The 23,499-nt window shown below is 36.9% G+C and overlaps 1 protein-coding gene across 5 annotated transcripts in view; it reads left to right on the forward strand.

Annotated features, from left to right (window-relative positions):
- The window catches only part of LOC128691397 (uncharacterized), a 216,061-nt gene that overhangs the window by 138,673 nt on the left and 53,889 nt on the right, over nucleotides 1-23,499 (forward strand). The window lies entirely within an intron of this gene.

Genomic DNA, 23,499 nt, shown 5'->3' on the forward strand with positions numbered 1-23,499 from the left:
ACTAAGACTCATTATACTATTATACATGTTTCTGTTACATGGGTGGATCCCCATTACAGGTAGGCATTACTATATATTAATGTATGCGGGACTTAAGATATATACAGCATACAGTCCAGATTTCTTTCCATTACCCTCCACTCTCTCTGTCTCTAACTCTCTCTCTTTCTCTCTTCTCTACATATTATTTTTGGTCCCGTCTTTCTGTGATGAGTAAGATATCTTTATGAAAATTCCATTTCTTCTGGGTATAGAATAGGCTATATTGAGAGATGGTAATTCCCACGTAATATAAAGTAAGCTTTGCTTGAAATAAACCTTTGAAGCTCCCTTAGGTGCAGAGCTTCAATGATATACTTTACGATTTTCTCCTGATCTTACTGAATTCTCCTAGCTCAGGCTAACAGATTTTAACAGTATGGTCGTTGCTGTGGCCTGTGTGAGTGACGGAATATGAAAAGGAAAATTTACCTATCACATAAAATAGGGTAGCATCACAGAGGTGATATATCCACTTTTTTTGAAAAATAAAATACAACTCTCATGAGGGAGTAGAGTGGATCCTAATGGCTGACAAGAGTGAAGAGCAACGCGAGACACTTTGTAGAACATGCTTGTATTGGGACGAGCTATCGCTCTGTTTAGAGCTTAATTAATTACACAGTCATGATTTGATAAAGTTTTACACAGAGCGAAACGTCGTCTGAATGACAACATGTTCCGCCACCCGCGTCTAGAGACCTTCTCCACCCGCGTCTAGAGACCTTCTCCACCCGCGTCTAGAGACCTTCTCCACCCGCGTCTAGAGACCTTCTCCACCCGCGTCTAGAGACCTTCTCCACCCGCGTCTAGAGACCTTCTCCACCCGCGTCTAGAGACCTTCTCCACCCGCGTCTAGAGACCTTCTCCACCCGCGTCTAGAGACCTTCTCCACCCGCGTCTAGAGACCTTCTCCACCCGCGTCTAGAGACCTTCTCCACCAGCGTCTAGAGACCTTCTCCACCCGCGCCTAGAGATCTTCACCACCCACAACTGAGCATTAAGTGACTCATACACAATTCTACCGATTGCATCAACTTCCTCTACATCGTCTACTTCTCTTTCCACCACTGTTGAAGTCTGTGTAGTCGACTAATGAAGCCCACAGAGCAAGCGAAATGTTTCACTACATGAGGAGGATGGTAGAGAGAAATACATTGCGAGAGTGAGCGAGGGTAATGTATAGGAGAACGAGGTAGGGGAAGTAAGCTATAAATGGATAACAGTGTAAATACGAGAACAATCATGGGATTGTGGATGTATTACACAGCGCGATAAATGGTTTACTATCGAAATCCAACACACTGACTAACAATATCCATTCTGAAAACAATATATTTTTTTTTCTGCGTATCATAACGTGGAATTGAATACTTTGGAAATTTTGCGCATAACATGTTGATATTCAAGGTATGAATACTTGCATGGATACTAGTGTGAGTAATTGAATAAATACATATCTGAATGCATGTATGACCTCTTGCATGGCAACATATATAAATACATGTATGAATAATTGTACAAACACACACACACACACACACACATGCAGGTACTGAACCTTGTTTCCTTGGATCGAACCCGATTGCCACCTATTCATTAAACTCTATATGACTACAGGTTTAGCGCTCTCCCCCCCTGATGTTAACAAAAATGAAAAAACGAAAAAAAAAAATCTAAATGACTCAAGGTTCCTCGTGAACAAAGTTTTGGGGTAAAATACTGCTGGATCTATCTGAAGGAATTATAAAGTGATAGGAAGTGAAAACTCTGAAAGGAACTGCTGTATTAATTGTACAGTCTGTTGAGCAGAAAACAGGATCGCAAATCTGAGAGAGAGAGAGAGAGAGAGAGAGAGAGAGAGAGAGAGAGAGAGAGAGAGAGAGAGAGAGAGAGAGAGAGAGAGAGAGAGAGAGAGAGAGAGAGAGGGAAAGAGAGAGAGATGAATATATCCCGTATCTCCCCACAGTGCTCGATGTAACTAAACCTTTGAAAATATCATGAAAGGCCGGAAAGGGATCGATGCCTCGTAGCACACAAGAGACAAAATTCAAAACAATATATGTAAATTGAAATGGCCTTCATAAATTCTACATGCACTGTGAACAGGGAAAAACATTAAAATTAGTTTGGGAAAAGAAAATGTATAAGAGAGGAACAATAAGAAGAAAACTTTCTTATTTATTAAACCGTGAGTTTTAACTTGGTTATATACACGCAGAGGTGTTTGTCTCTGTGTAAATATGCTGAGAGTTTACATTATTGCCCGTGTTACTGACAAAAGTATTTTTTTCTGATGATGAATATATGCAGCCTTAATGACCCTCGTGTACAGATTACATGCAGCATCAAACCAAATAAACCAACTGGGGTGAAGTAAAGATTACTAAACACAGGATATCAAGTGATGCTTCAGTGGAATCTGCTTAGTAAAGTCTGCATTTTGGGCTAAGTTACTCTTAATCTCACTAATTCCTAATTTAACATTTCCTCTAATTATCTTTAAGGGAATATTCTTCAAATTTAAAAGGCATTAACTCTTTAAGAAGAAAAAGAAGATTTCATGTGTCTTATTAACCCCAGAGGATAAACTAGACGTGTATCGGTCACTTCGCAATCCTAGAAATCTGTCCCAATATCACATAACCCCAGCCCCTGTACCTCAGGCAACTCAAGAGACGTGGTACCTGTTCCTCATAGCTCTCTAAATTTAGGAAGGTGACTTGCAGTTTCTCTCTCTCTCTCTCTCTCTCTCTCTCTCTCTCTCTCTAGACAGACCTAGGAGCTATAATTCATCATCATAAAATGATCCTTTATCTATTACATACAATGCTTATTACTTACACTACCTCTTCCTGACAATGCTTATCACTTACGATGTCTATTACATGTTACTTGAGTTTTATCTCACTATTCTCAAAAAGCCTGTCAGATGTAATTGAACTCCTTCAAGGCGCAGGATAAGTAGATCAACACCCATAAGAATTAGAGGCTCAGTAGTTAAAATTACAGCAGGCCAAACAGTCAGATGAAACTATATTTGGAATGTCACATAAAGCTTGTAGAGTTACTTTGACTACTGAATTGCCTGAGTTGAGTCTTATTTAGAATGTTATGATTTTAATTGGGATGTGTAGCTGCGAATTTGTCAATTTAACGAATATAAATTGAATACCTTTTCGTGCGATAGCTTGAAAAAGCCTCTTCTGATCAGCATCAAACATTTAACACTATGTACCCTATTTAGAGGAAGGTTCGAATTATTATTGGGCTCTGTAAATGCCACTTCGACAACTTAACTGTAAAAATTGTGTTACATTTTTCCATTTGATAATACGAGAATGCTTCTTCTGAATGGCATCATGCTTATAATCCTAATGCATCAAATCCAAAGGAAAATTTATTGTGACCTTGGGCTGTGCAAGAGCAAATTTACTAATTTTATTACATAAACTGGGGATCATTGGTCTCCGTGTCATAACTGGAGATTGTCTCTTCTCATCAACCTTTCACTGCCAGTGTCTTGTGCCCAAAGAAAGGTTTGCGTTGTTATTAGGCTTCATAAATCTTACTATAATTATTTAAGTAAACACTAGTGTATCATAGCGAAAGAAAGGTTCCGACTGGTTTGAGCTGTATGGGTTCCACTTTGTTTAGTGAACAAACTGTAATATATTTGTTTCCATGTACTAAGTTAAGAATACCTTTAAATAACAGCTTTAAACTGTAAGTGCTAGTGTGTTTTAGAGGAATTTTCAGGCATTTAGCTTTGTAGGTGCCAATCTGCCTATTTTTTTTAGAAAAAACTAAGGTAATATCAAGCATATACTTCTGTAGTACTAAGAAATTACGATTTTGATCCGAAAGATTAGACTGAACGTTACATCTCATTAAGTCTTCAGCATATAAGTTGTAAAACAACTCGTTAGCAGATTAGGAAATAATTTTGATCTAGCCACATCAAATTAACAAACACAACCCTAGTTCAAACATTCAACTGTAACTTTTATAAAGCTTTGCTCAAGCATATCCCCTGGTATAGCAGGATTTATATGAATACCAGTCTAGATGCGTCTGTGATATAACCGCGAGACCGATTAACCGTCCTTGATATCAGGTATCCCCAGTCATCGACGGACACCATGTAGTAGCAGTAGTAAAAATCTACGGACTTCGCAAACCTACTTTCGTCTTATTTCTTTTCTTTTATTTTTATCACAGGGTGTCGATCTACAGCTCCTGGGCATTGTGAGGGTGTTAAGATACAAACATTAGGCTTCTTGAGTGTCGAAAGTCTCTCGGAGAGTCGAGATGAAGTTTCCTCTACCTTTTAAGGGGGTTTGATCCACAGGTGCTAGGCGATTCACATGTATTGAAGAATAGGCTGGGATAATGGAACTCCGGAATACCTCTTTAGGATCACACAGCGACCAAAACCCACTTGGTGTTAGGAATAAACGTCATTCTAATCAGTGATAATAATTCCCAGTAACTGTCGTGCTTTAAGAGAGAGTCGATCAGACAAGCTGAACTACACTAAAAATATTTTGTAATCGAGCCTTTTCAATTATGCTTTGATAGAAAAATATTTTTGAATTAACATGTCATCCATTTTTTTTAATTTCCATCAAACGTAGCCTAACATAACCTTCATAAAATTAACGTAAATTTTTAACATAATCCTTTTAAGCGTACACACACACACACACACACATATATATATATATATATATATATATATATATATATATATATATATATATATATATATATATATATATATATATATATATATATATATATACATAGAGAGAGAGAGAGAGAGAGAGAGAGAGAGAGAGATGGAAGTACCACCTCTATAGCTGGAATGGGGACCCTCATCCTCAGAGAAGACAATAAACGTACCTCAGGGAAAACTCAAGGTTCTCCTCGGAGCTGTTTGAATATTTTCTTCTCCTACCACCCCCTATATATTTTATATTGTATGTGAACATTTATTAATAAACAAAATACATTTACAGAAAAAAGCATAAACATGAATACAATGGCACAATGTATGAAAGATCATGAATTTCCTCCAGCTCCTCCGAGGCTGGACGCGAGCCAAGTATGCAGCAAGCATCTCCCCTCTGGATGGCGACGCTGAGGCGCTGGAAAATGAAAGTGGCTGCCCTTGGGTCCCTGGTGGTGTCGATGAGTCTGGAACCCAATTCTTTAAGGAAACGTGTGGCATTTTTTCCCCATGATCCCATGGTCTCTGATCCCACTGGGACAAATTGATACTGTTGGCTAATGTCCTTGTACTTGCTGATCTTGTACTCCTCCCTGTGATCAGCAGCTCCTCCCTGTCGCCCCACACTGTGATGGATATAGGTGTCAGCCAGTGTGGACACACAGGTATAGTCCCATGCTAAGAGCTTGCCATTCTTCCAAGGATAGATGGTGATCCCGTTGGGCGGTTTGCCGGGTTGTGGGTATTGTTGGCTGCTAGTGATCGGGGCTCCCTCTCGGCAGGGCATCCAGCTGTAGCAAGGGTTCTCTTAATGATGTCGTTGACCTCATTGTGTCTTGCATGCCAGCCCTTGGTTTTGGAACAGTTAAGACCATGTAGACCGTATTGGTCTGCTTGCACTTCGCCGCAAATACATACATATTGTGTGTGAATTGGGGCAGCAAGGCGCAGAGCCACTGCAATACGGAGGGTCTTAGTGTCGAGTCGCGTTCCCATTGCCGATATGGGAACTGTTTGGAGGAAGTCCCCGGAGTGAGGTGCACTCACAGCCTGGAGACGGGCAATCTCCCTATCTGATGTTGCAGCCCTGAGCATGTTGGCAAGCACCTTTTCAAAATCGGGCCATCCCAGTTTGACTGTTTGTGAGCCAGTGCTGCACTAGGGTTTGGTGCTGGAGCAGCAAGAGTCTCCCATTCGGTGATGGCACTGGCATAGCTAGGGTCTTCTATTCCTGCTGAGTCACTGAGGGTGTTAGGAAGAATTTGTCTTATCAACTCGTTTGATGCTATGGAAGAGGATAGGAAAGCTGGTAGAGCAATCTGGGAGGATCTGCGTACTCCTAGCCCTCCAAGCCTGACCGGAAGTTAGGCTTGCAACCACTGTCCATCGTCAAGGAAAAGATTCAATACACTCTCTAGCATGGCCTTCAGGAGAGAGTCATATTCCTTGAGTTTTGGACTGCTGAAGGCTGGGGAGCATCTCAGAAAATAGGTAAGTTTTGGGATTGACAGGCACCTGGTGAGTAGGTAGAAGGCATCGTGTGTGTCAATGTCTTTCATCCTGCTTTCCATCTTCCGGAGGTCTGAGATTTTTTTTCCTAGGATCAGATCGATGGCATTGGACCCAAGAGTAGCACCGAGGAGAGTGCTATTGGCTGGATCAATGGCTCGTGCTCCTGGTAAAACGGCACTAATATTCTGGATCATCTGTTGATTGGTAGAAACTATATATATATATATATATATATATATATTTATAGATATATAAATATATATATATATATATATATATTTATATATATATATATATATGTATATATATATATATATATATATATATATATATATATATATATATATATGTATATATATATGTGTATATATATATATATATATATATTTATATATATATATATAATTTATATATATATATATATATATATATATATATATATATATATATATATATATATATATATATATATATATATATATATATATATATATATGTCGTGCCGAATAGGCAGAACTTGCGATTTTGGCTTAAATAGCAACGCTCATCTTGCCATATAAGACAAGTGAAAATTTGTGTATGCAATAATTTCGCCAAAATCATTCTGAACCTAAAGTAAAAAAATATATTTAACTGTGTTTGTTTAGTATTAAATTATTGTAAAAGTATCTAAAATATATTTAGTTGGGTTAGGCTAAAATAAATTGTTCTTGTTATAATAAGGTTAGGTAAGTTTTCTAAGATTCTTTTGGTGCAAAATTATAGATTTTTACATTATCACTAATGAAAAAAATATATCTTTAAATGTATAAGAGAAAATTTTAGAAAGGACTTAATTTTGAATGAGTTCTTGCTAACTGACCAGTTTTACATATTCGGCACGACATATATATATATATATATATATATATATATATATATATATATATATATATATATATATATATATATATATATATATATATATATATATATATATATATATATATATATATATATATGTATATATATGCAAAACAACCACTGTGAAAGAGTAGTGAAATTCCAAGTGATTTCGTGACTACTCACATTGTCAAAGAACTTGACAATGTGAGTAGTCACGAAATCGCTTCCAATTTCACTCCTCTTTCACAGTGGTTGTTTTGCATATTTTAAAATCACCTCTTTACTGTGATCTTATTGCATATATATATGTCGTGCCGAATAGGCAGAACTTGCGATCTTGGCTTAAATAGCAACGCTCATCTTGCCATATAGGACAAGTGAAAATTTGTGTATGCAATAATTTCGCCAAAATCATTCTGAACCTAACGAAAAAAATATATTTGATTTTGTTTGTTTAGTACTAAATTATTGTAAACGTATTTAAAATATATTTAGTTGGGTTAGGCTAAAATAAATTGTTCTTGTTATAATAAGGTTAGGTAAGTTTTTTAAGATTCTTTTGGTGAAAATTAAAAATTTTTGCATTAACATTAATGAAAAATATATATCTTTAAACGTATAAGAGAAAATTTCAGAAGGGACTTAATTTTAAATGAGTTCTTGCTAATTGACCAGTTTTACATATACGGCACGACATATATATATATATATATATATATATATATATATATATATATATATATATATATATATATATATATATATATATATATATATATATATATATATATATATATATATATACATATATATATATATATATATATATATATATATATATATATATATATATATATATATATATATATTTATATATACATACATACAGTGGGGTCTTCTATAACGAATCTAATTTATTCTAGAACCTCGTTTGTTATAGAGTCCGTACGTTACAATTGTAATCTGTTCGAGATGCCCAAACGCAACCACTTAACAATGAAAAAATATACAAAATTGTAAAAAAAAGTGCATAAATGTGCCTTTTAACTCCTGCAATAAAGAATATCATAAATTAGTCCAAAAAATAATAAAAATACAGTACTTTACCCAACCTTAGTGTTGTTCACCATGCATGACAGGAGGCAGAGGAGAGAATTACTCAGCAGAGGTGGAAGATCTGAGTCATCCTTCCTAGTTCTCTTTACTGACTATTCTTCAGGCAATTCCTCGATAGGATCTTTCTGAACGTTTTTGTAGAAGAAATCCAGGGTTGATTGTTTCTACCTGTATTTCTAGACCTTCTAAAAGTGAGCCATCTTAGTGTCATTAAAATTACTAAAGGCCCATTTCCAGAACACCAACGTCAGGAAGATAATCTGTCACAAGTTTAGACAGCTTTTTCCAGCACCAGAACACATCCTTGACATTTTTGGCTGCAATGATGTGGCTTTCTTTCCAACCATTATTTTCAATTTTATAGGGAAACCTATTCGTTATGTAAATATTCGTTATGTAAACCTTTCTTTATAGCATACCCCAATGTATATATATATATATATATATATATATATATATATATATATATATATATATATATATATATATATATATATATATATATATATATATATATATATATATATATATATATATATATATATTTCAACAAGTCGGTCGTCTCCCACCGAGGCAGGGTGACCCAAAAAAGAAAGAAAATCCCCAAAAAGAAAATACTTTCATCATCATTCAACACTTTCACCACACTCACACAGTATCACTGCTTTTGCAGAGGTGCTCAGAATACAACAGTTTAGAAGCATATACGTATAAAGATACACAACATATCCCTCCAAACTGCCAATATCCCAAACCCCTCCTTTAAAGTGCAGGCATTGTACTTCCCATTTCCAGGACTATATGAAAATAACCGGTTTCCCTGAATCCCTTCACTAAATATTACCCTGCTCACACTCCAACAGATCGTCAGGTCCCAAATATCATTCGTCTCCATTCACTCCTATCTAACACGCTCATGCACGCTTGCTTGAAGTCCAAGTCCCTCGCCCACAAAACCTCCTTTACCCCCTCTTTCCAACCCTTTCGAGGACGACCCCTACCCGTCTTTCCTTCCCCTATAGATTTATATGCTTTCCATGTCATTCTACTTTGATCCATTCTCTCTAAATGACCAAACCACCTCAACAACCCCTCTTCTGCCCTCTGACTAATGCTTTTATTAACTCCACACCTTCTCCTAATTTCCACACTCCGAATTTTCTGCATAATATTTACACCACACATTGCCCTTAGACAGGACATCTCCACTGCCTCCAACCGTCTCCTCGCTGCTGCATTTACTACCCAAGCTTCACATCCATATAAGAGTGTTGGTACTACTATACTTTCATACATTCCCTTCTTTGCCTCCATAGATAACGTTTTTTGACTCCACATATACCTCAACGCACCACTCACCTTTTTTCCCTCATCAATTCTATGATTAACCTCATCCTTCATAAATCCATCCGCCGACACGTCAACTCCCAAGTATCTGAAAACATTCACTTCTTCCATACTCCTCCTCCCCAATTTGATATCCAATTTTTCTTTATCTAAATCATTTGATACCCTCATCACCTTACTCTTTTCTATGTTCACTTTCAAGTTTCTACCTTTACACACATTCTCAAACTCATCCACTAACCTTTGCAATTTTTCTTTAGAATCTCCCATAAGCACAGTATCATCAGCAAAAAGTAACTGTGTCAATTCCCATTTTGAATTTGATTCCCCATAATTTAATCCCACCCCTCTCCCGAACACCCTAGCATTTACTTCTTTTACAACCCCATCTATAAATATATTAAACAACCATAGTGACATTACACATCCCTGTCTAAGACCTACTTTTACCGGGAAGTAGTCCCCCTCTCTTCTACACACCCTAACCTGAGCCTCACTATCCTCATAAAAGCTCTTTACAGCATTTAGTAACTTTCCACCTATTCCATATACTTGCAACATCTGCCACATTGCTCCTCTATCCACTCTATCATATGCCTTTTCTAGATCCATAAATGCAATAAAAACTTCCCTACCTTTATCTAAATACTGTTCACATATATGCTTCAATGTAAACACTTGATCTACACATCCCCTACCCACTCTGAAGCCTCCCTGCTCATCCGCAATTCTACATATATATATATATATATATATATATATATATATATATATATATATATATATATATATATATATATATATATATATATATATATATATATATATATATGGATTAACAAGTTAAGAAAGCCTAGAGAACAAATGGATTTGTCAGTTAAAAATAGGAGAGGAGAGTTATTAAATGGAGAGTTAGAGGTATTGGGAAGATGGACGGAATATTTTGAGGAATTGTTAAATGTTGATGAAGATAGGGAAGCTGTGATTTCGTGTATAGGGCAAGGAGGAATAACATCTTGTAGGAGTGAGGAAGAGCCAGTTGTGAGTGTGGGGGAAGTTCGTGAGGCAGTAGGTAAAATGAAAGGGGGTAAGGCAGCCGGGATTGATGGGATAAAGATGGAAATGTTAAAAGCAGGTGGGGATATAGTTTTGGAGTGGTTGGTGCAATTATTTAATAAATGTATGGAAGAGGGTAAGGTACCTAGGGATTGGCAGAGAGCATGCATAGTTCCTTTGTATAAAGGCAAAGGGGATAAAAGAGAGTGCAAAAATTATAGGGGGATAAGTCTGTTGAGTGTACCTGGTAAAGTGTATGGTAGAGTTAAAATTGAAAGAATTAAGAGTAAGACGGAGAATAGGATAGCAGATGAACAAGGAGGCTTTAGGAAAGGTAGGGGGTGTGTGGACCAGGTGTTTACAGTGAAACATATAAGTGAACAGTATTTAGATAAGGCTAAAGAGGTCTTTGTGGCATTTATGGATTTGGAAAAGGCGTATGACAGGGTGGATAGGGGGGCAATGTGGCAGATGTTGCAAGTGTATGGTGTAGGAGGTAGGTTACTGAAAGCAGTGAAGAGTTTTTACGAGGATAGTGAGGCTCAAGTTAGAGTATGTAGGAAAGAGGGAAATTTTTTCCCAGTAAAAGTAGGCCTTAGACAAGGATGTGTGATGTCACCGTGGTTGTTTAATATATTTATAGATGGGGTTGTAAGAGAAGTAAATGCGAGGGTCTTGGCAAGAGGCGTGGAGTTAAAAGATAAAGAATCACACACAAAGTGGGAGTTGTCACAGCTGCTCTTTGCTGATGACACTGTGCTCTTGGGAGATTCTGAAGAGAAGCTGCAGAGATTGGTGGATGAATTTGGTAGGGTGTGCAAAAGAAGAAAATTAAAGGTGAATACAGGAAAGAGTAAGGTTATGAGGATAACAAAAAGATTAGGTGATGAAAGATTGAATATCAGATTGGAGGGAGAGAGTATGGAGGAGGTGAACGTATTCAGATATTTGGGAGTGGACGTGTCAGCGGATGGGTCTATGAAAGATGAGGTGAATCATAGAATTGATGAGGGAAAAAGAGTGAGTGGTGCACTTAGGAGTCTGTGGAGACAAAGAACTTTGTCCTTGGAGGCAAAGAGGGGAATGTATGAGAGTATAGTTTTACCAACGCTCTTATATGGGTGTGAAGCGTGGGTGATGAATGTTGCAGCGAGGAGAAGGCTGGAGGCAGTGGAGATGTCATGTCTGAGGGCAATGTGTGGTGTGAATATAATGCAGAGAATTCGTAGTTTGGAAGTTAGGAGGAGGTGCGGGATTACCAAAACTGTTGTCCAGAGGGCTGAGGAAGGGTTGTTGAGGTGGTTCGGACATGTAGAGAGAATGGAGCGAAACAGAATGACTTCAAGAGTGTATCAGTCTGTAGTGGAAGGAAGGCGGGGTAGGGGTCGGCCTAGGAAGGGTTGGAGGGAGGGGGTAAAGGAGGTTTTGTGTGCGAGGGGCTTGGACTTCCAGCAGGCATGCGTGAGCGTGTTTGATAGGAGTGAATGGAGACAAATGGTTTTTAATACTTGACGTGCTGTTGGAGTGTGAGCAAAGTAACATTTATGAAGGGATTCAGGGAAACCGGCAGGCCGGACTTGAGTCCTGGAGATGGGAAGTACAGTGCCTGCACTCTGAAGGAGGGGTGTTAATGTTGCAGTTTAAAAACTGTAGTGTAAAGCACCCTTCTGGCAAGACAGTGATGGAGTGAATGATGGTGAAAGTTTTTCTTTTTCGGGCCACCCTGCCTTGGTGGGAATCGGCCAGTGTGATAATAAAAAATAATAAAAACTATGTATATATATATATATATATATATATATATATATATATATATATATATATATATATATATATATATATATATATATATATATATATATATATATATATATATATATAAAGCAGGTGGAACCTTCATGTGCAAGTGTAGGTAGAGCTGCACGTGCAGGCACAGTTACATATAAAATTATGATTATACCATTCGTTTCAGGAAGTGCTTGAGATATTAGCTTGTAAATCAACTTTTGTTTTGCCTCAAAAGCAGCGTGTAAATTCACTATTGTCACAACTCTTTGTAAAACAGTCTGAACATCACGAAATTAATAAACTTTACTGATGTTGTATAGTTAGTTGAATGAGGTTTAAGCCTGTCGAGTACATTAGGGTTATTAAAACTGCAAGTAAACTTTTCACCACGAGAGAGGAATACTTTAATCCCTAAAATAGCGATTAAATTACACACACACACACACACACACACACACACACACACACACACACACACACACACACACACACACACACACACACACACACACATATACTACACATATACACAGGTACTACCGTCCTGCCAAGCGAGTGTAAAACGAAAGCCTGTAATCGTTTTACATGATGGTAGGATTGCTGGTGTCTTTTGTCTCTCATAAATATGCAAGATTACAGGTAAGTCTTGCTACTTCTACTTACACTTAGGTCACACTACACATACATGTACAAGCATATATATACACACCCCTCTGGGTTTTCTTCTATTTTCTTTCTAATTCTTGTTCTTGTTTATTTCCTCTTATCTCCATGGGGAAGTGGAACAGAATTCTTCCTCTGTAAGCCATGCTTGTCGTAAGAGGCGACTAAAATCCCACCTCAGTGGGATACGGCTGGTACGTTGAAAGAAAGAATATATATATATATATATATATATATATATATATATATATATATATATATATATATATATATATATATATATATTTCGCCTGCTCTTGCGAATTCCTTGCATTGTTAACATCTCTATTAAGGCTGATGCATGCAGGGGATGAGATGAAAAGCTGTAAGCCTTCTCCCTGAAAGCTGGCTACCTTGGATCAAAGTCTAGCGCAAGCTGGAGCCCACTCAGACACCTCATCACCTACCATGACTCACTGATGTTTTCCCGACAGATATTCCCTGATTCATTGCAGTACCTTCCTTGTTATGCCTAAATTGTCCTCCAGCTTCTCTCTCTCTCTCTCTCTCTCTCTCTCTCTCTCCCTCCCTCTCTCTCTCTCTCTCTCTCTCTCTCTCTCTCTCTCTCTCTCTCTCTCTCTCTCTCTCTCTCTCTCTCTCTCTCTCTCTCTCTCTCTCTCTCTCTCTCTCTCTCTCGCTCTCTCTCTCTTGTCTTACTGCTGTCACCCTGTCATAGAACTCCAGTAGGTTTGTGAGACGGGATTTCACATCAGTGAAACCGTGCTGGTTGTCGTTGATAAGCTCATTCCTTTCTAGGTGCTCCACCACTCTTCTCTCGATAATCTTCTCCATGACTTTGCATACTATACATATCAGTGACTGTGGTCTGTGGTTTAATGCTTCGTGTCTGTCTCATTTTTTAAAAATTGGGACTACATTGGCTGTCTTCCATACCTCAGGTAGTCGCCCTGTTTCGATAAATGTGTTGAAGATTGTTGTTAGTGGCACACATACCACCTCTGCTCCCTCTTTCAGGACCCATGGAGAGATATTATCCGACCTCATCGCCTTTTGAGTTATCTAGCTGGCTTAGCAGCGTCTTCACTTCTTCCTCGGTTGTATATATTGTGTCCGACACTTGATGGTGTACCCCACCTCTCCGTCTTTCCTGAGACCTTTCTCTCTCCTGTGTGTATGTGTGTGTGTGTGTGTGTGTGTGTGTGTGTGTGTGTGTGTGTGTGTGTGTGTGTGTGTGTGTGTGTTTGTGTGTGTGTTAGTTACCATTTTGTCCTAGGCACATGTCGATTAGACACTAGGCCTGTTGTAGGTGTGTAGGTGTGTGTGTGTGTGTGGTGTGTGTGTGTGTTTATGTGTGTATATATATATGTGTGTGTGTGTGTGTGTGTGTGTGTGTGTGTGTGCGATTGTGTGTGCGTGTGTGTCAAGGAGCAGAGGTCACTTGACTATGTGGCATAGCATCTGTGATCAATTACTCACTCTAGCAGTAAACAAGACGCTCGCCCCTTCTGAGAGGGCTTGGCCCCTCAAGGCTGAAAGGGCTGAAGGGGGCTGATACCCCCCTCCTGGAGAAAATTTCTGTGTGTGTGTATGTGTGTGTGTGTGTGTGTGTGTGTGTGTGTGTGTGTGTGTGTGTGTGTGTGTGTGTGCGTGTGTGTGTGTGTGCATATGTGTGTGTGTGTGTGTGCGTGTGTGTGTGTGTGTGTGTGGGTGTGTGCTTGTGTGTGTGTGTGTGTGTGTGTGCAGGCGCGTGCATGATGTAAATGTGTGGGAGTGATTGTTTGTGAAGTGTATATGTGTGTTTGTGTGACATCATATAATGAGCGTGTGTGTGTGTGTGTGTGTGTGTGTGTGTGTGTGTGTGTGTGTGTGTGTGTGTGTGTGTGTGTGTGTGTGTGTGATGTGAATGAAGGCACATGTTCAACGGATAATCAGACCAGCTGTTGGATTTAGATTTAGTTTTTGCCACCGAAGTGGCTAGTTTATTGTGCATCCCATATCCATCCTGTGAACGGTAGCGCAAGAGCATATGGATTCACAAAAGGCCTAGGAACTAGGCCCTAAAAGGGTTAACAGAAGTACATCTGGATTTATATCTACAGTTCAATTATCTGTTACAAGCAAATTTAGGAAATTTGCTTAATATATCTGGTATCTTAATTTCATTAATAAGATACCTTGGCATGTCACATAGGATATTATACTATCTGTATACTCCTTACTAAGTGAACAATTAAGCACATAGTGTTTAAGATAGCGATCATAGGCCTGGCCACATACTTTGCATTTAGTTCAATCATCATCTGTCTCTCCCAGACTGCCCCAGAAGTACTTGCAACAAACACTAAGCCTGGTAACTACCCTGGAGAATCTGACACATATGTAAAAAGTCATATATTTTCATCATCCACAATGAAAATATTAATTTTTCAAGCTTAAATTTATCCTGGTGACTGCGATCTTTCTCTGTATACACCCGCTGGTTTCTGCATTGTGCATTGATACAAAAATCTCTTGTTAGGTCAGTAAATACAAGAGACTGAAATAGCTTGAAACAGTGCTTGAGGCCCATTGATGTGTCCGGGCTGGGAAAGAAATATGGCTTGTTAGCCAGGCTGCCCAGCTCGTGAAGCATTTGTGGCCGAGTGGTGTAGAGCATCACTTGCGAACGTTGACTGTCTCTCTGTAGTGGGCTCGAACCCTACTGACTGCGATTTTTCTCTGTACTCATATATATATATATATATATATATATATATATATATATATATATATATATATATATATATATATATATATATGTATATATATATATATATATATATATATATATATATATATATATATATATATATATATATATATATCTATATATATATACACACACAAATAACCCGCACATAAAAGAGAGAAGCTTACGACGACGTTTCGGTCCGACTTGGACCATTGACAAAGTCATTGGTTTAAGTCGGACCGAAACGTCGTCGTAAGCTTCTCTCTTTTATGTGCGGGTTATTTGTGTATCGTTCCAGTCACGGTATTGTGCCTTTTTTTGTTAGTTATATATATATATATATATATATATATATATATATATATATATATATATATATATATATATATATACATATATATATAAATACATATATATATATATAAATATATGCAAAACAGTGCTTGAGGCCCATTGATGTGTCCGGGCTGGGAAAGAAATATGGCTTGTTAGCCAGGCTGCCCAGCTCGTGAAGCATTTGTGGCCGAGTGGTGTAGAGCATCACTTGTGAACGTTGACTGTCTCTCTGTAGTGGGCTCGAACCCTACTGACTGCGATTTTTCTCTGTACTCATATATATATATATATATATATATATATATATATATATATATATATATATATATATATATATATATACACACACACAAATAACCCGCACATAAAAGAGAGAAGCTTACGACGACGTTTCGGTCCGACTTGGACCATTGACAAAGTCAATGGTTTAAGTCGGACCGAAACGTCGTCGTAAGCTTCTCTCTTTTATGTGCGGGTTATTTGTGTATCGTTCCAGTCACGGTATTGTGCCTTTTTTTGTTAGTTATATATATATATATATATATATATATATATATATATATATATATATATATATATATATATATATATATATATATATATACATATATATATAAATACATATATATATATATAAATATATGCAAAACAACCACTCTGAATATATATATATATATATATATATATATATATATATATATATATATATATATATATATATATATATATATATATATATATATATATATATACATGTATATATAATCTCGGTCTTTTTTATACTAATCATAGAAAATTAAGGTGAGTTTAATCATGATGAACTCAACAATAGATACAAAATGTTCTCGTGTCAGTGTTGCTCCACCACTTAACTTTCTCTGTTCTAACGCGAACTTTAACACTGAAAATGTTGATTTTTGCGCATTAATTACTGCGCCATGTAACATTATGTGGGAGTGAAATCATGTGTGTGTTGCCGGAGACGCTATGATTGCCAAGCACCAGTAGAGTTACATGCTCCAAACACTGAATTTTCCCATGCAATGGTTCAATTTTTTTTAATAACTGAGGTTAATTGCTCGTTGTTGGCAATGTTTGCATTGGTGATCACTGGATAATCTTTTCAGTTTGATGATTCTGAATCATCGCTCTCCTCTTCCTTCTCTTTCTATCCCTTCTCCTCTCATTTCCTCTTTCTCCTCCCTTACACCTCTGTTCTTTTCTTTTTGATTCGAATTTCCATTTTCTCCTTCGCCAGTTGTTTTTCCCCTTCCTACTCTCTCAATGTCATTCATTTTCTTGTTATTCCATGTCCTCTTTGCCTCCTATTGCTTATCTATTAATTTTCCTCCTATTACATGTCCTCTTTTCTCCCTATCACATGTCATCTTTTTCTCCTATCTCATGTCCTGCTTTAGCTTTCCTGTTCACAATTTTTCTCCTTTGCTCATACTCTTTCCTTCATTTGTTTACCTCCTCATTCTATATATCTTTAGTATTTAGTTCTTCAGTTTTCTTTCATAATACTTTATTGTTCATCAATATCTTTCTCATCTTTCATTTCATCTACTCCTTATTTTGCTTCTACTACTTCTCATCTTTCTCCTTATTTATTTCCTCGTGGCTGATTATTGAACCTATAACCAGTAGATACACTAAATAATAAAGGGACATAAAGAAATTAATGTTAATGCTGCATAAGTAGAGTGCAAAGTGACTTGAATGAAGATGTGGTGGAAGCAGATTCTATACACAGCTTTAAGAACAGGTGTGTTGTGGTCCAGGAGGCTCGAAGCGTGTGAACCCCTGGTCTACCTGCTACTACTATGTAAGAGACTGATACAAAAATATTGAGTACAAACGTAAGTCTCGAGTTTATTAATCTCGACATCTAATCCTTTAATTCACAATTCTCCTGATATTTAAGAACGTTTCTACAGTAAGAAAGACCAATAGGTATTAGGCAAAATGACACAGATGCAACTAATGTGATATTTTATTGTAGGAACGTTTCGCTCTCCAGGAGCTTTATCAAACCTGGAAAACGAAACCTTGCCACAGTAAAATGTCACAGTAGTTGCATCTATGTCGTCTTACCCTCTCTTACCTACCATTATTACCATCCTTAGCAAAATTTTAGGAAAGTAGAGAATGTGGAGAATTTTGTCATTATGCTGCGACCTGAAATGAGAAGGAAAATAAAGCTGTACCAACTCAGTCTCCTGAGACTCGAAGAATTTATGCATGAGATGCCCTGATCATAACATAAGAAATGCCCTTGGAGACTTGAATGCATACGAGATTAACAAGAACCTATTGTTTGTTCTGGAGAGGTCAGACAACTCTGTATTAGAACGATAGGATCACAATAAAAATGATCTGGGTTAGAGTCCCAGATGAGGCGAAACACTTGTGCAAGATACTTCGGGCACTTGTTGCCCCTGTTTTCCTATAAGCAAACTGGTACCTAAGAGTGAGTCATCTGTTGAGGGTCACTTACTAGGAAAGAGGACAGAACGATCCCAAGAAAAATAAGCAGCGCTGCTTGCCTTTCTTGGATGACGCTGGGTCAATAATCTTCAGAATATTCTCCTCGTCTTCTTATTCTTTTTCTTCTTTATCTAGCCGAATACCCAAATAAGTTAAAAAAACACGAGAGAACATTCTCCCAGCGTTAGGGTAGTTGTCCAAAGGAGTGGACTAAGGAAGGGTACAGAAAGAACCATTCATAGTTCAAAAGCAAATAACAAAAGTAAATAACATCAGCTATCCCAAAGATTGGCAAATACACACATATACGCCCACAAAAACAAACACAGTCACGGCCAGTTGAGACACATCCAGGAGCAGCGACTCGACCCCATCACGCACCGACACGTGAGATATGAAAGGGCAATGACACAGCTGATTAATATGGGAGTGACCAAAACGCAGGGACTTACATGGAAGCTAAGCCCTCAACGACTCATATAGACGGTAGGAATCTCTAATATGTGGGAGTTGAAAAGTCTAGGAAGTGTTGATTGAAGGTTAAATAGCAGGGCCAGGAGACTGAGTTGTCTACCTGACTAAATGTTAGAGTAAACTAGAGCAGCTGTTGCTTACCTAATTTCATATTTATATAAATATATGTATTTGTTTATTGTTTGTTACCATTTAATTTTTAAGGCTTCTATTTTTAATTATCTCATCTAAATTTTGATGGAGATTTTTTGCATTAATTAAATATTTAGTGGAAGGCACAAGTCATTATCATATTAAAGTCTTTTATGAGTCCTAAACTTTAATAGTACAGAAAAAGTTTTATTATATATAACCAAATGATAATAATGAACACTTAAGTATATATATATATATATATATATATATATATATATATATATATATATATATATATATATATATATATATATATATATATATATATATATATATATATATATATATATATATATATATATATATATATATATATATATATATATATATATATATATATATATATATATATATATATATATATATATATATATATATATATATGGTAAGACACATATGCAACAGTTAGGTATCTTTATTTCGAAACGTTTCGCCTACACAGTAGGCTTCTTCAGTCGAGTACAGAAAAGTTGATAGAAGCAGAAGATACTTGAAAACGATGTAATCAGTCCATCACCCTTAAAGTTTTGAGGTGGTCAGTCCCTCAGTCTGGAGAAGAGCATTGTTCCGTTGTCTGAAACAATATGAAGTTGAAGTGACAGAATGGGGCCTTATGTAGTGCCAGGAGGTGAAACGTTTCGAAATAAAGATACCTAACTGTTGCATATGTGTCTTACCTAACAATCTGTCGGTATTTTATACCATTTTAATGTTCATATATATATATATATATATATATATATATATATATATATATATATATATATATATATATATATATATATATATATATATATATATATGTATATATAATGCCAGACTCACTTTAATAAGAAGAATCATCGAATCATCATAACAATAGTATCGTAACCAGTGTATAGTATTTATGACCAACATTTCCCAGGATTAACAAGAACTATCCACGGTAATCCCAAGTATTCTCTTTTTTCCCAGAGCGCTGAATTTACAGGCCTATTTAAAATAGAATCCCCATCTACCCGTGATACCCCAATGGAAATAAGTCACTGTGTCTGACTTTTTTGGGTTATCCCAGGTTCTCTACACATATGCTGTTATGTATGATAATTCTATGTAACTGTATTTGTGTATACCTGAATAAACTTACTTACTTACTTACTTACTTATCCAGTACTCCCTAGTACTCGGGGGCCTGATAACATGATCCACATTCATCTACACACCTCTTCATGTCGACTGCAATTCAAAATAAACAGAAAGTTATAATGAGAAATCAAATATTGGAGGGAACTCACCCAGGATCACTGAAATCAGTCTCTCGTCCTGCCAGATATTAAGGTCCTTTCAAAAGGAAGGGAAGGGGGGGGTGATGTGCCTTGATATCGGTGAAAGGCTCTTGTTTTATGACATTCAAACGCTCAGTCCCTTTCCTCGAATCGAACCTCATTATCTCCATTACCATGGCAACGCATACCTTAACTGGTTAACCGCTTCCCTACGAAAATAGTAATAATAATAATAATAATAATAATAATAATAATAATAATAATAATAATAATAATAATAATAATAATAATCTTCTTCTTCTTCTTCTTCTTTATTATTATTATTATTATTATTATTATTATTATTATTATTATTATTATTATTATTATTATTATTATTATTATTATTATTATTATTATTATTATTATTATTAATTTATTAATCGTTGGTTTTTACTGAAATATCAAGAATGAAACGAGATTTTGTAGATTATTAGTATTATTATAAGTAACGCTGAACCCGTGTGGGTCATTCAGATCGAAGAGTGGTTCAGGCTCGATCCTCCGTACGCATAGAAACTGGCAGCTCATTATTGAGACGTCAAAAGTTACCATCTAGTGAGCCACTGACCCACGACCATTAAAAATAATGAAGAATTGTGGGCGTCTAGGGAGAGGTGAGGGACCTTCGTTACCTATCATTGTTCCTTCCTTCCTTCCTTCCTTCCTCTCCTCATTTACTTCTGTCATCTTAACTGACATATATCTGTTTTCTTTCATCTTACTCATTCGTTTTCTCTTCTTTAATTTTGTTCCTTCGTAGTCATTTTATATTTGTTCCTTTTTTTTTTCATTTTTTGTAGCTCCTCCTGTCTTCCTGTATTTTTTTTTCTTTCTTCCTCTATTTATTATTTTATTCTTCATTTCCATGCGTTTATTTCTTTCATTTCATTATTTTCCTTTTTTTTCATTCCCTTCTTCCATTCTCCTTTTTATCTCAACCTTTCTTTTCCTTATATTCTTTTAAAGCTTATTCCTTTCTCCCTTTACGTCTCTTTGCCGTTTCTTTCCTTGATACCCTTTCTCTTCGCCTATACTCCTGTATTCTCTTTGCTTTGTCTTTATTTGCTAAGTTTTCCCTATCTCTTCTTTTCCTCGTTCATTCTTCTCTCTCTCAAATGCCCCTTGCTCGATTTCTTTATCTTACGTTATGTCTCTTGTCTCTTCGTTTCCTCCTCCTTGTCCGATCCTTATTCCCTGTCCTCCTGTTCTTTTCGCACTGCTGGACTCTCCCACCCGCCTGTGTACACGTATCTATTTTAGGCTTCAGTGTTAACGTCTGCGGAGGCGGCCACCCACTCTCCTGTGTGTGTGTGTGTGTGTGTGTGAGAGAGAGAGAGAGAGAGAGAGAGAGAGAGAGAGAGAGAGAGAGAAGGTAAGCGTGTTCACACACACACACGATCAGATTAAGCGGTCATACGAGCAAGTGAACATGAAAATTGCCCAGCTGAAGGGAATAAACAGATGAACGCAAACAATCCAGACACCGAGAAACGTACCAGACCAGACACGGACAAACACATCAACCCGGACACAGACAAACACCTGTGGAAAATAAAACCTTGGGTAGGGTTGATGATTTATTAATATTTTTATCTAAATGAAAGACTTACTTTTTTAATTTCTTTAGTTGGAGTCATTGAGGAGGGCATCTAGTGTGATTAGCAAACTTCTGACACTGACATACATAATTGTCAGCGAAACATATGTCAGCAAACTACTAACATAGCGAAATGTAACCATTAACAAGGTAGAAGAAACTTCTAACATAGGCAGACTTAACTATTAGTAAAGTGTAAAAACTGCTATGAAAGCCAAATATAACCCTACTCAAGGTATATGGAGCTGTTAATATAGCCAGATATAGCTATTAAAAAGATTTAACAAATCTTTAACATAAATACAACTATTAGCAATGTCGAGATCTGTGCAGTCAGGTGATGCAGAACATATTCAACTCTTAAGTTGTTAAGGTTGCCATCCAGACTATGATACGGAAAGAAGGGCCAAATAATGACTCATTGAGCAGAAGGATGACTAAGGTTAAAAGTGTATTTGGAGAAAGAAGTGGGTGAAGATAAAGAAGCTGGTGAGGACAGAGAAGTTGGTGAAGACAGAGAAGTAGGTGAGGGCATTAACGTGGGTGACTACAGAAGTGATAGATTCTTACACTGTATGAGGAGTGGCTAAAGCAACACATCTGACGACACGCGAGCGTGAATCGTTGTTGATATCTGTTCTTTTGCTAAATGTCACGAGGCCAATCTTTGACTTGAACTTCTCGGTAATTCCTGTCCTTATTTGTGCCTCTGGGTGTAGTTTAGTCGTCAGTGAGAAGAGAAATGTTTACTTTTTAAATGTCTTGTTTATATTAATTGGTTTCATGTAACAAACATTTTCTGAGATCTTAAATTGATTTAGTTTTGGTATCAGATGAGCAAATTTATGAGTGGGAATGACTGGATGTCAATGTTTTGTGCATAGCTTGGGCCTGTGACAGACATGGTGATGGGTATTGTTTGTTGTTTAATTCATGTTAAGCGCTAAACACATTTGAATCCTTCAGCGCAAGACGTGTTGGAGGCTCGATCCTTCATCTGCCTGGCGCGAGACAGACGCGCTTCCTATTTGTACTCACCTACATGCGATGGGTAAAATAGAGGTTGGGTTGATAGTAGAGGTTGTGAAGGTTGGGAAATGATGGGAGTGAGGGTGGTTCTCCTTAGGCTGCGGCTAATAAAGGTAATGATTCTGATTGTGTAGGTAGTGATAATGGTCATAATGATGGTCATAATGGTGGTGGCGCTGGTGCTCTAGCGAAGGAGACGACG

Source organism: Cherax quadricarinatus, chromosome 36, assembly GCF_038502225.1.
Source record: "Cherax quadricarinatus isolate ZL_2023a chromosome 36, ASM3850222v1, whole genome shotgun sequence".
NCBI lineage: Eukaryota > Metazoa > Arthropoda > Malacostraca > Decapoda > Parastacidae > Cherax > Cherax quadricarinatus.